The sequence below is a fragment of the Bombus pascuorum genome, chromosome 1 (genome assembly GCF_905332965.1).
Source record: "Bombus pascuorum chromosome 1, iyBomPasc1.1, whole genome shotgun sequence".
NCBI classification, from domain to species: domain Eukaryota; kingdom Metazoa; phylum Arthropoda; class Insecta; order Hymenoptera; family Apidae; genus Bombus; species Bombus pascuorum.
Window position 1 is genome coordinate 29,875,850 of NC_083488.1, and position 18,760 is coordinate 29,894,609.

Consider the following 18,760-nt stretch of genomic DNA (forward strand, 5'->3'; position numbering starts at 1 on the left):
TGATAGAGAGCTCGAGATGCCTATGACGATGAATTTAGGCTGGATAACGTATACATGGTTAACGTGATGACGACTGCGATTAGGAACTCGATGTACGTGTTCACTGGGCTAGTCGAACTTATCGGATCGCACCTCGGTCCAAGTGGAACTGCCCTTATATACTCCTCTCCGTATTCTTCGGGTCAACCCCTGTTTTTAAGGAGAGTTATTTAATTACTTTATACCTCTGTTAGGTACACGTCCCTCCCGTGACCGTGGCTACGTTCAGTGACCCATTATGTCACTTGGAGCCCAAGCCCATTGTCATAAATCTCGGATAATCATAATTGACTTGACTCATAAACAGCTATTTCTCAGTTTTATTGTTTAAGTACGGCTATAAATAAAAAGTCTGGACTAAAGTATCGGGGACCTTCCCAAATATTCCGAAAGAAAGGCTCCGGCGTCCCTATAAATATCAGTTCTTATCAAAAGGTCAAGAAACATTAGAGTTTTTCTGTTATTTGTATTAAATGATTAATCGTCAGTTTTATTAATAATATCGGAAACGCGGCTTTACGTCGTACGATAAATTTATTCGCCTATTTTTTTTTCCTTTTTATTTTCCTTTGCGAGAGAGGAACGTTGTTGACGCGCCTACCGGGACAAGTTCAATTTTTGTAAATTCGTTCGATAAACAACTACATGCGATCTAATTCACGCCATTTTTCGTCCCGTTTTTCTTTTTTTTTTCGGAGCACACGCGTGCGTTATTAAATACACGACGAGAAAAAAACGCAGCTGCGAGGTGAAATTGCGTGCCACGGCAACAACAAATCTCCGATGAAATTTCGCATTCAATTTATAACGCGTTGCAATTTCTAGCAGCCACGGTCGTTCGCCGGAAATTCATTCGTTTTCATCGCGTATGCGTGTGCTGCTCACGTAGCCAGGATCTTCGATCGTTTACGAAGAGATGTCTCCACTCACGTGTGTTTCTACCTGCACGTTGAATCTCCTGATCGCAGACAATTCTGTCGTTCGCAACCGGTGTGGAACAGGCGCATCTGGCGGTCGGTAGAACAAGAAATTTATATTTTCATATAGAAACCAATTACCTGGACCACGTTGGAATTTAGCAATTTCGATCCTTTGCACAATTTGATATGCACAAATTTTCTGGAAATAAAAATTTCCCATTTTTCGACACAATGATACATGTCACGGGCGTGTGTTCAAACAGGTGACGCATAGCTGAAAGGATTAAATTTGGTTGCGAACGCGTGATTACGGTATTCGATTTCGAAGGGGCAATCGCACGGCGATACGCTCGCTTTTACGGCCGAAAATCAGCAAATCACGCGTTGTTAACGGAACGCAATCATCGATTGCGAAACAGCGGTTCGCGATTTGCATTATTCTCTAACTTTTGCTGTGCAATCATTTTCCAAACATACACGCTGTCTCGCCAAAGTATTTCAACTACACACTATATACGGAACTTTAACGTCTATATCGTACGCGTCGTATGAAACATTTTGAGATTTCATTAGCATTGTAACGAGACACGATCGTACTGGTAAAGTTTGCATACAATTTGAACACGTGTATACAAGTTACAAGATATTTTTCGCGAACGTATGGCGAAAGACGATAAAAGCAATTTGGACGTAGGGAATACCACTATGGGGGACAGCAGCAACGAGCCACGTAAATAAACTCTATTTTTCTTCACGTGAAGAAATCCTCATGGACACTCCGCTGTTACGGACAGCAGCAGAGCAGTGTCCAACTCTTACCGACTCTTAAAACTCCAAGATGGGCTGCCTGCGCGTATGTTAAGAATGCTCCGTGGTCTCGTTCTTTGCGAATTACTATCGGTGCATTTCTCGCATCCCCTTAATCGAGCCGATCCTAATGCATTGGCACCAGTGTGGGCCATTGCTTCTGGCGCCATCCCACAAAAAAATTTGGTAAGTTACCATTTATGTGTTCCATTCTTGTCTAGGGGAGTGCTAAACGTCTCTCCTTTCATACTACATACATGAATAAACTAGAGTTTACAAACTTAGAGTTTATCGCTACAATCGAAGATACTGGGAACAATAGTCAACGCTCCATGGTATGTCAGAAACGAGGATATACACAAAGGATATACACTTAAAAATACCAACGGTTAAAGAAGAAATCGGCAGGTACACAGAAAGATATTAGGGTGTCGGAAAAGTGTCTTTCTTTCGCAAACGTGTTTTCTACAACAGTGCAGCTTCATACAAACGTGAAACCAAGTCTGTGAAATGTCGCGGTGTTTATCTCAACAGAACAAAATGGATCAATAAATGGAAACAAAAAATATTGTGCGTCTATTATTTCCTCATAAAACGAAAGAAACTTTTCGGACAAACTAATACAAGGAAAGACACATCCAATCTAGCCAGCTTTTGTTGAGCAAAACTCTCATAGAAAGAAAACTAAAAGGAAAACACCCCACTGACCTCACTAAAGAAATAAAATAGTCAAACTCGAAGATGGTCTCCTGCTGGGGGTAACCATCCGCGTGTTATTTAGCAATTAAGCTGGAAAAATTTATCAAATGTCCAGCTGGACAAGTCGTAAAGTACAAATTAAATAATAATAATAATAATAAAAAAACGTATGGCATATATCGCAAGATATATACCACAAACGCGCTTAGTAAAATCGCTTAGTATGTAACACGCTTATGATCTTAAGCGTATAACAAGCGTTAAATGTGGATCGAAAGACACTGAATGTTGTGATTTATTACTGCGTGATGGATAATCAACTGTTTAAAACACTTTGACTGCTACGTTGGTCCTATATGACCGGCCACGGTTTCTCCTGTGACGCCACGGTGGTCTGTGATGACCGGAGCGCTTGAACTTCTTACAATTGTAAACATTTTCTTTTTTACATAAAAGATATAACTTAGAAAACACGAAAGTGGCACCCCGCTGGGGGTAGCCACCCACATGCTATATTTATTTTATTTTTTTTTATTTACCAATGAGATATGACACTTTACCAAATGTCCTTCAGGACAAATTGTAAAAACCAAAATAAAATAAAATAAAAAAAAAATTTTCTTTTTTATTTGGAAATAGTTTACGATCGATTCTCATTGAGAATTATAAATAAATTATTCCGGCATGGTACTGTGACGTGAATAATAAATAATTATCGTATGTTTAATTCTAGCTGAATCTAACGTTTAAATCTAGAGGGTAATGTCTTCTTAGCCTGCGGATCTGATCCGTCGTGTCAAGTAATTGAGTAATTAGTTTTTGGGGTTTTGGTGGTTGTTAATTATATCTATTACTGAATTTGTATATTTCTTAACTGTAGGTATCTTAAGGTCGCCATGTATTGTTTCGTTGGTAACATACCAAGATGCATCTATTAAGGAAATATGAGAACATATCTTGCATCTAACGATGCATTGTGTTTGCATTCATATCTTCGAGGAATGATCTTATACGAATATTATGATAAACATAGCTTAGAAAATAATCGTAAATGCTGCTTTATAACTATATAATTAAAGTTAGAAGTGTGCACATACCTTACTATTGTAGTATCCGGAATACTACTAATAATTAATGATGGTATATTTCCGAATATATGGATTGTACTGATGTTGATTAGGCAGGAAACGATGGTTATTTAACATGAACTAATTGCAATAACGTACTACACTTTGGACAACTCAATAATTAATTTGCAACTCTCGTCACAACGGACCGAACGCTCTCTCTCTCACGCGGACCACACTCTCTCGACAACGCTAGCAACTCTATCTCGACAACGCAACTCGCACTCTCTGACTTCTCCACTGACACTGACTGTGAATTTGTCTTTCTGCCTTAGCATCCCTTTTGTCCCTTTGTCTTAGACTCACCACGCACGTGTTACGCAACCGCTCGTGGCCAGAGTCATGTAGGCCTTTTTTCCACGAAACTCTTCAGCCAAAGGACCGACGACACATTGATGGGCCTGTCGGCACCTCGGATCGCGATAATCTTTATGGTTTACCCGATATTTTTTGGCCGTTGCCCACGATACTACACTATTGTATATAGAATGAGCAAATACCGTTTACTGATATCTTCTAAACGTTTCAATAATATATTCTGCACGTTTTGCTTACGACGAAATAACAAACGCGAATGGTTTGTTGAAATAAACGAAGCTTGTTATAATATATCGCTTTTAAATGTTACCAAGGCACCACGGTGGTCACCCGTGACCACCAATAAGACAAACGGATAATACACCGAGGAGTCCTGTTTTGCGGCCAAGTTTCAGGACAAAATACAACACACACAAGAATACACAAAAATCACGCACCAATGCGACTTAAACCCAAAAAAAACAAAAAAATAAACGCAAAAACCTAAAACCCACGACACATATTAGACCATGGCTACGTCGTACCGACGCGTATCGGTACTTTTGCCTAATCCACCCTACAACCGAAATTCATTGTTTATTGTGAATAACATACACATGTAATACTCATCTTCTTGGACAATAAACGTTATAAAAAAAAAAAAAAAAAAAAAAAAAAAAAAAAAAAAATAAGACAAACGGTCCATCGGAGAAGAATATTGTCTTGCATCATCAATTTATTATTATTTTGCCATTATATGTTTTGAATAATAAAAATACTCCCGTGATGTCCTAAGCGAAACACGTGATTTCGATGTGGCAGTCAAAGCGTTAAATACGTTCGTATGAAGCATACGCTTGTATCAAATATCTTGCAATTTCTGTGTATACTATACTTTCAGGTTTTTTTTTTTTTATTTTGGTTATTTTACAATTTGTCCTTATGGACATTTGGTAAAGTGTTATATCTTGTTGGTAAAGAAAAAAAAATAAAAATAAAAAATAAATATAGCATGTGGGCGGCTACCCCCAGCGGGGTGCCAGCTTCGTTTTTTCTAAGTTATATCTTTTATGTACTTTCAGGTTTGTACCAAACTCTAGTAATATAATCACGATAGTCGAGTTGTATAACGGTGCAAAGATGTTTCCTGTAACACGCATAATATATTCGTAAATGCTAATTGGATAGGGTGATAAAGAGCAAGGGAAGGACAAGAGAAGCGCCTAATCACGTAGTTCGTAGATCCGAGTAGTTTAGCGTAGTTTAGGTTAACAGGATCGAATAAGTAGGTTTAGACACATGTTTAAATATGAGTGGAAGGATGTTGGCAAGAAGAGTAGACATCGAGTACCATCCAAGTGACGTCGAAAGAATAGAAGTACGTGCGGCATACGAAGTAGAAGTGCAAGGCCAGAAAGATACGAACGGAATGTATCTTGTAAAATATCTTGTAAATCAACTAGAATTACGTAAATAATAATAATAATATTCGTAAAGGGTATTTAAGTAAATGTTCGAATACTTTCACGAAGCTTATTGTATTTTCGCTTCATCGATTTCTCGCTACACGAAAGTGATTCTCCTAACTTGCACCTTTTATATTTTAATCTCGCTCTTATTTCAACGAACAAAAACAATTTGCACACAGAGGTCTCGTAACTCGCGTTTCACGAAGATACTTGATACGAAATTTTCAAGAACGATATATCGTATTTTCTTCAAACTCGAGATATCTTTGAACGTCAGAAACGTTTTATACGACCGAGTAATAAACGATGGTATAAAACTCTGGAAATAAACTCGAGGGAATTATCTTATCTATCTATTAGCCAAAGTCGTAACCACGTCGAAAGGTTGCAGACATCGTGTAGAGACAAGCGGTTGACGCTGGTGTCCCCGAAACGAGTGACCGGCTTGGAAATAATGCGATCGCAGGAGCGCAGGTCGGTTTGGTCGGTAGGCGAATTAACGCTCAGGAAATCGGATTACGTCGTGACCCACAGCACTGACTGTCTACTAACTCTTGCATTAGCCTCCGTTCGAGCAAATTGCGTTTGGCCTGGGCTAAGAGGAGAGGACGATCGGCTTGCCAGGAGTACTCAACCGAGGTAAATTGCTAATTCGCGACTCGCAGAAATAACGTGGCCGTGGAAATACGCGGGATTTCGTCGACCAGACGCGGTTGCTCCCTTTCATTATCGCCAACAGTTCGTGCTTTCACGGTAGAACTTATAAATCGATAGTAATGGTGCGCTGATTCGAAGTCTGTTGGGACGTGTGTTCCAAGAGGATTGCCCTTTGTTTCGGTTCTATCCCTTGTTTTCCCTTTCTTATCCTCGCAATCGGTAATTTTACAGTTATTAATTACAAAATATCGATCGATCCTGGATCAATCAACGCGTTCAATGTGGCAGGGATTGCGTGGATTTTCCTTTAGCAACGTATTTATCCGGGCATCGTCCGAAAGAAAATAGGAAATTCCGATCACGTGTTCGTTCGCGTCTTTCGCATTGAGCGTGTTAACGAGAGAATACTGATAACTTTTGTAATTGCCGAAGAATATTGGGAAGTATTGGTTATTCGTAAGAAAGCTTAAAATGCAAGTTTAATATTCGCATTCGTTTTTGGTAAGATCGAATGGCCTTTATATAGAAACGAAGAGTTTGCGGCTTTACGAAATGAATTACTTTATCAGTCAGCTCGAGGAACCAGAACGTGTAGAACTGTAAATTTGCTTAAATTTTATTGGTACAATTGTGTTCTGATTTCTCTCTTCCTTCTTGGGTATTTCGAAAGATCACAAAGATAGACGAAATATAGGAAAAAATAGACTCGTAAACGAAGTAAACTTCGTTTTAAATTTCCCGCATGTACGTTCTTTGGAACGCGAAGCACTTACATAATTGCATGCTTTGAATAGCTACCAAGAAACGGAGAAATTGTCGAAACTTACGTTTCCTCCGAGTAAAATCTTCTTCGTTACTTGTTCGTTCGACTCGGTCGCTTCTACGATAAGAATCGGATTTATTCTCGTCCGATCTATACGCATTACGCGTTTCAAACGTATTGCAGACGAATGTGTTCCGTTTGCGAGGACAAACTGTGCTCGTCCGAGTTAATTAAATCCCTCGAGGGTAGGTTAAATTGCCCGCTAGGAAGTTAAACAGATAATTAGACAAATTGGCAAACTGATCGGTGCCAACAATTACGTTTCCACGAGGCATGTGACGCGGTAACTCTTTACGATTGTCGCACCATCGATTACAACCGTCGCCCTTGATGATGTTGCGTAGCATATCGTCTTACTCATCCTTCTGGATGCAATTTTCTCTTTTGCGACATGTTCGTCAAAATATTAGGTTGTCCGAAATGTTCCTTTCGTTTTATAAGGAAATAATGGACGCACAATGTTTTTTGTTTTATATCAGTTTATTGAATTATGCACATAAAAATAGAACGAAATGGATCACACCTAATTCAATAAAATAATATAAAACAGAAATTGTTGTTCATCTATTATCACCTTATGAAACGAAAGAAATTTTTCGGACAACCTAACAATATCACCTTTCCTTTATTTGTAGCCCAAGCTAAATGTAGCAACGAAATTTTTATATCTATATTCCAGTGTATCGTCTATTTTCTCGAAACACGTCTCTCTCAAATCGTTTTATTCCAAATGCAACAACAACGCTGAAACACAAACAGAGCTACTACCAGAGATGGTAAGCTAAACTGTCGTGCGACCATCCAACCGTAAGGATGACACGCATTTGTATCTGGCTTAATACGCGCAAAGCTCTCCGTCACTTAACAACAAAACGGAGCAGCAAAAGATACACGTACAGAGTGGCAAAATAATTCCGCGTGTCAAATAGCGTAGCGAAACACGAATAGCCACGCAAATGACGACCGTAGGTGATCACTTCGGTAAACGAGCAGCCGTGGAGCTGACAAACGTCGCTTCGAGATAATCTTTGTCCTGTTGCTACTTAACACGTCGCGTTTCCTCCTCTATGTAACGCAGGGGGTTGCGGTAACGCGTATCATGGCACGTATTTGGCTTACAACGATTACGAGAGGATCATAGCAAACCCGTTCGATCAATCAGCTGTTCAGGTATTAGCGTTTCCTGGCACGTACCGGCCAACGATGCGTTCAACTCGCTGTCGTTGGCTGGCATTCCAACAGCTGGGTCTCGTCTTTGCCATATCCGAACAGCCGTGTTTTCCTTCTTCGGTCAGATTAGCGGAATTCCAGCGTTAACGGCACTTTCACGTCGATCGATTCCACTTTTTTTTTCCCCTTCGATCGCTATGTGAATGAGACGTTCTTTTTCTATTTTGCCACGGATGCGAATAGAACGAAACGATAGTCGCAGGTCGATAGTCGCGATGAATAGCAGTCAAACGACTCGTGCAATCAGTTTCTTTCGTGTTCTCTTTCCTTTTTGTTTAATCTTCGTATATGAAGTTCATGAGCGATAACGTTTGCATTAAGACTTTGGAGGTTCTTGGCGAAAAAGATCGTATCGGAATTTGATTCAATAATTAGTAGATGCTTTTAGTTTGGCTTGAAATATTCACAAATGTACGTCGGGTTTGAAATGTGCGACGAGTGCTGTAGAAACGGTTACAAACGCTATGGAAAAAAACTAACAGAAAGACTAAGAAAATTTTACACATTATGGGTATCGATAAGTAGTCCCGTATAACGTTTGCAAGTTTGGTAATAAAGCAAATTAGGTTGCACAAGTAAATTTTACTAGTTATCATTTTCTGATTACGCTATTTAAATCTAAATTCTAAGGAAGAAACTACTGACCTACGACATGCAATTTATTAATCATAGGTAATAATTGCGCAGGAAGGTGCAGGTGTTACGTTAGCGTTGATAATATTAGCAAACATAACTCTACGCGGTAGTTGCACGACACGTTTTGTGTAAAATACTTGCACTTAAATATATAGGTAAATATATCAAAAGTATCAAACACAGTGACAAGTATTATTCATTTATAATTTACATCCGTGTGTATCTCGATTTTTAATCACCTTTTCTTTAGTAACGTTACGTATATGCAGCGCGTGATTCAAATTTCCGATGTCTCGGCGTAGATTAGGTGTAACATAGTAATCGACTATTTCTACTTCGAGGCTTAATCTTTGCAACGCGACAAACTAATTCGATCCATTTCGATTCACGAACATAACAAATATTCTACCGCAATACCGGTGTATTATTCGTCCAACTTTAGCTATCAAATCGAAATAGGTTTATTCAAGATCGATAGATAGTAATTTAAAACTAAAATTGAAAATTTTAATTTGATCGAACGAACATTCAGACAGCAAATCGGATTAATACGGTAAAGCTGATTAGAAACACTTGCTACTAATCAACATTGGATTACATAACGTAACAATTTACATATTACATATTATAATAGGTACATTCAGACAGTAATTAATTTATGATAATAATAGCGCGAATACTTCAGTTTCATAATTTAACATCGATGAAAATTCCGATTTAGGTAAAGCAATCGCATAGCATCGAGTAGCGGTGGACGTGAGGGAAACTTCATTACATGTGTCGTTATTACGACGTGTCGCGGTATTAGAAATTGTCGTTGCACCGTTAGAAATCACTTGTACGATGCTCGTTGCACGATACGCTGGTTATTTCGCCAGCGAAACCTCAATTAGCAAATCTGTAATATCGTTAGCGCAACGTGATAATTGTAACATTAACACTGGCAACTTTGTTCGGTGTTTCGTACTGTTACGCAACAACGTTGAAAATAAGGAAACACGCTTGCCGTACTAATGTGCGTTACATAGATTCGCGTTTACCGAGTCGCGTTAAACAACAAATTTACGAGACTAAAAAATTCACGCTGGTTTAATTTCATCGCGCGACGTAGCGAAAGAATTTTTTCGCGTGTAACACGACAATTTTAAGATTAATCGTAACGATAATTTACCCTTGAAATTTCCAGGCTTAAAATTATGAAATAAAAATAGAAATTGCATATTGTTAAGGTTATTGGCTGTATGTAAATACAAAGGAACGCGTGAATAAATTGTAAGGTAGAAAATATATATATATACAGGGTGCGCCGTTAGAATCCGGACAAAAGAAGTTTTGTGCAGAAAGTTGTTTATTTAAGTCAATACACAAAAACACATGAAAATGTTGTTATATCTCATTTAAAGGGTCCTTGCTGAGAACTTTTATTCTATGTAACCACCCTCTGCCTCTATGACCTGCTCTATTCTTGCTCTAAAGCGCGAGCACGCTGACTTCAACTGGTCGCGTTTAATTGTCGCGAATTCTGACTCGATAGCAGCTCGTAGGGAGTTGACGTTGGGGTGCCTGCATTTATTAGTTTGTCTCTCGATAACGCCCCACACGTAATAGTCCAATGGGTTTAGGTCGGGACTGTTAGGAGGCCAGAAATCTTTCGACCAAAACATGTCCACATTGTCAGAGAGCCAATTTTGAACAAGATGACTTGTGTGAGCAGGTGCGCCATCTTGTTGAAATAAATACGGCCTTCCAGAAGCCGTAATTTCCATCCACGGCTTTATTACTGTCTTCAGGACCTCCAAATAAACCTCCTTTGTGATTCTTTCGCCTTTTTGGAAGAAGTGCGGAGGCATGACGTCGCCCTCACTTGAGACAACGCTCAAAACGTGAACACTTGCTGGAAATTTGGTTTTGCCCACAACAAAATTAAATTACCGTCGATCTTGGGTAGCTAAAGAATTTTATAATTTCGACCGGCGTTCTCCCGGCGCGAAGACTTTCTATAATCGCCGCTCCTCTATCGTATTCCGGGTTTTGCTTAACGAGTTCTGTCATTTTGAGGTTATAGAAGACTTATTGACATATTTAACTAACTTCAGAGTCAATCAGCACAAACATCTGAATTCTAATATGGTGGGAACTACAAATTGAATTCTGTCCGAATTCTAACGGCGCACCCTGTATATATTTATTTTGAATATTAAAGTGTAAGTACAAAGTTCGGAATATAATTGAGCTGGCAGCGTTACCCTATAACTGATTGAAAAACCCTGAAGCCAACATTGCATGTGTACCGTTTATGGTTTGCCTTCGACGCAGTCTTTCGTCTATGCGCGCTGTCGATGGCTTCAGTGCTTGAGAAAACTAAAGACCAGATTTTTTTTTTATTTTATTTTGGTTTCTTACAATTTGTCCTTATTGGTAAAATGTTATATCTTATTGGTGAAAAAAAAAAAAAAAATAAAATAAAAATAAATATAGCATGTGGGTGGCACCCCCGCTGGGGGTGCCAGCTTCGTTTTTTTTAAGTTATATCTTTTATGTCTAAAGACCAGATGTAGAGTTTTCTTAGAAGTGGCGACCACTCCGACGCATATCGATTCAACAACACAGATCGCTAATTGCTCTTCGTCGAAGCGACTTACACTGTGGCGTCCGAGTTTTGTTCACGTATCGAGTACAATACGTGGCGCAGCATAAGCAGACATCTTTCTAACGAGAATTTATGCTCGTTTGATGGATCGAGGGAGCGACCGATTACGTAACAAGGGAAGAGATTTATTCGACAGGCTATGTACCGTATGACGACTCACAGCAGGGTAAAGTAAGTCAGGATAATCTTCCCCGTTCGTTTTCCAGTAATTGATATTCCATTCGTAGGATTCGCGAGACGAGCATCTCGATAAAGTTGCGTCGCGCGGTTAAGCGACTCCCAGTTAACTGACGCACTCGGTTAACCATTGCTCGATTTTACTTTATTAATTCATATCACCTATGTTACGTTCATACGATTAATTTTATTCGTTCGATCTGTCCGTCTAAACTTCTATTTTTACGCAAAATTGTAAAGATATAGGAGGGATTCGGAAATACAAATAATTCACTTTATTCTACACACAACAGTTATACATATATTTTATACTCTGAAGACCTCGTAAACCTACTCGCACGCACGCTTGTTGTCAACCGATTCTTCCATCTGCTTCTAAACGACTGCCAATCGTCCTTTGTCTCAACTAAGGCCTGGACACCCTCTGACGCTTACACACTCATTCACATGTACAATGTAACTGTATCATCTTCCTAACAAAAATATCAGGAGCTTTAAAATGTCAAGTTCGTATTTGTTGAGATATGTATAATCTTTCGTGCTGGTTAAATGCGTGTTAGAGTTACTTGTATGTGAGTATCAGTGTGCGGATACATGTGTGTAAGCGTCGATGAGCGTCCAGGCCTGAGTTGAGACAAAGGACGATCGGCGAGAGTTTGGAAGCATCTGGAAGAAGTGTCGGTTAGCGGTCGAGTGTAGAGAAAGTACTGAGACGCGTGCTAGTATGTATCGAAGAATATGTGAGAAATCCTTCTAATAATAAATGTATTATTATTTTAATATTACATCCCAGTGTATAGTCAATGTTCCTTCAACATTATTTCGGCACCAAAGATCCACAATTCTTAACAGTATTGTTATACGCAGACCGTAGATTTTGCCGCGTTTATTATAGAAACTCGAAGATGCAAAGAATGCGCGTATATGTACGATGATCTGTAAACGTAAACGATCCTTAACCGCGTCGGAGTGTTAATGATAGTGTAAAACGCTATGATAATGGAGTACTCATTAGGAGATGTTATCGAGTACAGAAATAACGTTAGGAATTGGGAATTTTTACGATTATCAAATTATCAACGTACTTGCCGTTGATTGAACTCGATTGTCGCCGTCATGAAGGGACGTTAATGGCGAGATGGATAGTCGATCGATTTGCCAGGCATTTTCCACTCAGTATGAAATTATTACAATGTCGCGTTTAATTAAGTGGAACGAAGTAAAAGTGATTTAAGTTGGCGAGCACGTAGACGGCTAAGAATTATGGCAACCAGATACAAGAACGTTCGAAGTTGATTGCAGTTTCGAGATTAAATAAATTCACCGTTAGTCGCTCGTTTTAGGAAGTAAACGTGCATTGGTTAAACTTCCGTTTCTGCTTTTTTAAATGTACGATCATATTGAAGAACACAACGCAGGAGTTAAGCTTTCATTGTCATTCGGATCGGTGCGTTTCATTCTTTCGAAATTTCCTGCCGATTCTGAAAGGGAAATATTTTGTCGACAAATATTATGACCCGATACACGAATTCAAATTTCAACAAAACTTCATCAATGACGTATATTTCCGTTTCAATTATTTCACATGCCCTGTTTACCCGATTCGCGTTACATCCAATACATTTTTGCTGAAAAGAAAACAAATTGCACGGCTACACTCGTACCATCGGTGTAATTAGCTCAGTACTTTAATCGTATATATGAGAAGTTTATTTTTATCGACTTTTTAATTTTGATGGTATCGATTAGTGGAAAATCGATATGACAACAATTTCCCCAAATAAGAAATATAACTCTTTTAACGAAGGAAAGTTTGTTAAAAAGACACGCTTCTTTGGCAATCGACATCGTTGAAACATCGATAGTTTGGTATATCTGTTTAATTTTAACAGCAGATGAAAGAGAGGTTTAAGTATTAGGTTGTTCCAAAAGTTTCTTTCGTTTTGTAAGGAAATAATAGATGCACAACATTTTTTGGTTTATATTATTTTATTGAATTATGTATGACCCATTTTGTAGCAATAGAACATAATATATATAATAAAATAAAATAGAAATATAATAAAATAATATAAAACAAATAATGTTGCGCATCTATTATTTCCTTATAAAACGAAAGAAACTTTTGGGACAACCTAATAGTATGGAATTAAACGATGTATAGGTATTTCTGAAAAGTGGAATGTGTCTTTTATAAGTTTTCTCTGTAATTTTTATACGAAATCTCTTTCGTTCGTATTTTTTCTTCAATGTGTGTCTACAGGAATCTGAGAATTTCCGTTTCATTGTACCTGAATTTATATATTTTTTAAAGGGAAAAATCTCCAAGTTCTTCGTGTAAAATTATAACGTGAATTTTCAATAGAGTCGATGAGAAAAATATTTGTAGATTTTCCTCTCAGCACCTCTCAGCGCTTATTCTAGAACCGCCTGAGAATCAGAGCGATGAGTTGCGATTCAATTCCTAACACATATAACGAACGAAGACTATAATATCATATTTCATGTTATATTACGTATATCAGTATATGAACATGCGTATATTCGTGTTATAATCATGTTATATTCTGTAATAATATCTAAAACTCTTGCCTTAAGTTCGTTTCCTAAAATTCTCTGTTTAAACTCGCTTCGCGATTTAAAATCCAATCTCCTAATAAATGTTAGCAAACTTATTTCCAAATTGCTATAATCCGTTAAATTGCTACAATCTCCCAAAACGCCCAATTAAACCTAAGGGAAGTTTGCTTTTGTCCGGTAATCTCTACACTCCTCTACTCTACGCTCCGCTGAAACATTATCGTATAAACGTAACCCATAAATCTCTTCATAAACGCCTAATAATAAGAGATAAAGGAAAGTTACTTTCACCCAACAGTCTGCAGGTTCTTTCACCCCAAACTTCATCAAGGCGTCAGCAAATCTTTCGCGGTATTCGTTTCGCGAGTATCATCCGCGATTCTATGTAGCAAGGTAAGCAAGAAAATCTTGGTCCATCGCGGAGGAAAAATCGAGACCGTGAAAGCTTTTGCCTGTTCAGGTGATCGCGATGTCTACGTTTAATTCGGTTAGCTGTCCGGTTGCGAGAACGCGTGAGCCGGTAACGAGCAATCTGGCCGCGGAAATGATTTCATTGTTCGGCGAGAGCAATAGCCACGACGACGATGAAAAAAAGAAAGTTTAGAGAAAAAAAGAAAGAGACAGGCCGGTACGCGATTCGAAAAGATTTATCGGTTGGAAGGAGCACTTCGTACTAACTTCATCTGTATTCTTTGGTGGAAACTGGCGCGCAGGGGGGACGAATAATTCGATTCTATCGGTTTTGCCGAGTTCGCGGAGTACACGGGGAAAGATTTACGGTAACGAGATCACGAAACAGGAGGAGGAAAAGGAAGAGCAGAAACGCTGTATGGTCGAAACAAGCGGACCAACAGGGGCCAGATGGAATTTCGTCAGCAGCTGAAACCGCCATTGAATATCTTTCTGCAGTAATTATGTCCGCCGCGTGACAGCTGTGATTAAATGGCCGATCGATCCGCCATAATTCAGCGGGACTATCAGAAATCGTGTTACTCCGATGTATCTCTTTGTAACCAGTACGGGACATGATTTCCGGTTCGATGAAATTACGATTTTAAAGGAATATTCGGATTGAAATAAAATCGATGAAACGGTTTCTGGCACTTTTTTTCTTTTTTCAAGAGTCAAGTATCATCTAACACGCGTTACACGATGTCGATGATTATTTAGAAATTTGTGGATAAAAGAGATAATCAACGTTAATGAAGTTTTACGCGCGAAACGTAACATTCGTATGAAACGTAACGACACAACGCGATAATATAATAATTTAGCGTGTTAAGTTCGTATAAATAAATATTGCAATTTGAAATTGCAATTTGTAAACGAAAGAGCAACGTATCGAGAAGAAAATCACACACGGTGTAATTCGTGCATACTTTTGAAATTATTTGGAATATCCTAGTTGGACGAATCGAGGGATATTCCACTCGTGTCGTGTTTTATTATGCGTAAGTGCGTTATTATTTAGGTAACGCGAATACTTTTGATCTACTAATATTTTTGATTGCATTGGTATCGTGATCGAGGCGAAATTTCTTAGAATTTTCGCGGATGACGAGTTCAATCGTATCACGGAAAGTCGCTCTTAAAGCGTTACGGCCGATTGATCCGGCTGGCTCGCGAGATAAGAAAAAAGGAAAGCTGATTATGAAAGAGTTACCGTGCATGCAGCGATGAGATAAAAATATTCGAGATGAAATAGAACGTTCGACGTGGAACGGGAGACGACCGCCATTGGGTCAGATAGAAATTTATACGTCGTAAAATTTTCATGGCTCGCGGACAATTTCTTGTTAGGACTCTGATTAATCCTTTATATTCGATTTAAATTTGCATATCGATATTGCAGATTATATTTATACGGATAAGATATACCAGATTTTCCAGTTAATCTTTCAACAAGTGCTTCTTCTTATTGTCGAACTCGAATCGGCATTTGCTTCCGTAAATGTGATTTTTACTTTTGGAAATGTAAAAATTATTTGAAATTCAAAGAATTTGAAGTTCGCAGCGGCAAATAATTTTCAGTTTCCGTATGAAATCAATGAAACTTTTAATCCAATCGATTACTTTTTCTACAACGATACGAATTCCACCGAGAACGTAACAAACAATTTGGACAAAGGATACAAATTGTATTTTATACCTTTTTTGTCTTTTCTATATTTGCAATATTTCTCGTATCTTTCCATTTATTCTCTCAATATTTGCTTCCATAACTTATTGTCAATTCCATCGATCAAATTGTAACAATAAAAATGCAAACACGAATTACATCGATTCATTTTTCTTCTCGTATCGTTAATCAAACGCAACGATATCTGTATCATTTAATGTGTAAAAATTGCATCATTAATTTATGGAAATTAACGAACTCTGTGACGACGCAATTCTGTATACGCAATGTGTTAGAATTTAATCTTGAAATTAAAATTAATAATCTGTGGAAGACACAATGTTTGTGTCGAAATAATATTCAGTGATGTTTATTAAACAGAACTACAGAACCTGATGTATAGAAGCGAGTGATATAATTAACAGCGTATGGAGATTGTTGATTGTTGGCCAGTTACTCTCAGACTAGACTTAGTCTGTGATGTGACCCATGTGACCCATGATCCCTTAAATACCCACTCTCTATACAGTAATGAGTATGACCTGTGTAAGTGTCCTGTTCAAATGCCTGTGTGGGTGTCTGTGTAAGGGCTATGCGTGAAATATCGTTGTATTCCAACACAATGAGTCAATTTTCAATTCTAAAATCGATAGTAATTATTGTTTTAAATTTTTTGTAGCCTTTATCTTTGAAATTTACGTTTCTCCTATTTTTCCACGAGTTTGGGATAAAAACCTCCTCTCTCTCTCTCTCTCAAATTTGCTCGACGTTTGAAACTCACGCGATGATAAAATTTCATTCCAGTTATTGCTGTAATCGACCAAGATCTCTGAGTTGCTTATCGTTTTATGGATCGTTCTGTTCACTTTTGAATATTCATATTTCTAATTTGTCAAAGTATGTGTAATATATACAGATACGCAACGTGAAGCGTAATCGTGACACCAAATCAGGAACTTTCGTAAGAATTCACAATTCGATAATTACAAACGATCGACCAACGCTAAACTTCCTATTCGAATATCCTCTGTGTCTTGTACGTACACAGCATTGACGTATTCGACAGCACAGATCACGAAAACTCGATACTTCGAACGAAGGAACAAACGATCGACGCGTGAGCAGAAAGGCGCAGGTTCTCCAAACGTAAAATGAAAACTTCACTTCCTCGAATGATTCAACCAAAGAATAATAAATCAACGAGGCATAAAAGCCGGAGCAGAAGTTGCGTTGCTTCTTTCTATGGTGGCTTCGATGCCAATAGAAATGGCTGGCAATGTTTCGTTCATTCCTTGCCACGGTTCCCTTAAATCGTTCTGTGGATTCCCATCCTCTGTCGTTCCCTGTTCCGCCCGATAATCTGCTCAGGCCTCGTTCCTCTCCCGCTCTTTTGCTACTTTCATTCGTCCTCTCCGGAACGGTTTCGGTCGATCGATTTCGTCGTGGATACGCGGCGAGCGGAGCGCAGCCGGAACACGGAGCGAAAGAGACGCTGGAACCGGGCAAAAGAGAGAAAATAGGAGAAAGAGAGAAAAAATCTGCGCGCGGAGGCAAAAGAGAACGATCGTGGGAAAGACAGAGAAAGAGCGAGAGTACGAGAGTGAGAGCGAAAGAGAGAGAGAGAAAGTGGAAGAGAGTCAAAGCAGTTACAAACCCGACGAGGATGCATAGCGACAGGAACAGAGAAGGGTTGAAAAAAGCAGGATGAACGAGGTTGAAACAAGGAGGAACAGAGACGAGCGGCTGGTGTTCGGAAAAGGACGAACAGAGAAGAGGAGGGGAAAAAAAAGAGGAACGCCGCGGCGGAAACGAGATCGTAAAATAAAAGGGTTGCGCGAGAGAGCCGTGCTCGCGCGCGGCGGCCAAACAGAAAGGGAAAATCCGAAAGAGATAGAGATGAGAACGCTGCGAAGAGGAGAAGGAGAGACAGGAGAGGAGAAGAGACGCAGACGCGTTGTGCCTGGTTTTCAACTATCCGCCTACGGGGGAAAGGACGCGGGTTCGGTTGCTTTCTCCGGTCTCTTCCCGTGCGTGTGTATTCCTCCATTTTACCCCCTTCCCTTCTCTTCTCTTCTCTTTTTTCTCACCCCCCTGTTCCTCTGTTTTCCACCTTTTTTTTTCATCTCCCCGTTCCTCCTCCACAGCAGGAAAACAAATTTAAGTTCGCCACATGGAGGTATATGATTATACGGCTATACCACTGACGTGTACCGCTACAAACGTTATCGCTACTGTTAATATACTGTTACGGCTGGTACAGTAGAAGTCAACGTGTTTCCGACAAAGTTTAATTCGCGATGCAAGTAGATGCGAGGAAGATTCCGTGGCTGGAAATAAGAAGAGAGCCAAGAATAGAAATATCGCGTTGCAGGCTTTGTTTGCGAGCAAATCGAGTTTCGAAACTTGTCAAGTACCCGTACGTGTATTTAACTAATTTTCGACTCGACAGGAGATAGGCAGATATTCTGCACGTGAAAGCAAGTTAAAAATGCGGAATAAAATTTAATGTCTCGATTTGGATAAAGATAGA

General features: G+C 39.0%; 1 pseudogene; it reads right to left on the bottom strand.

Annotated features, from left to right (window-relative positions):
* Positions 1-1,941: 1,941 nt before the first annotated feature.
* On the bottom strand, positions 1,942-2,021 carry LOC132916152 (U6atac minor spliceosomal RNA; annotated as a pseudogene).
* Positions 2,022-18,760: the final 16,739 nt, after the last annotated feature.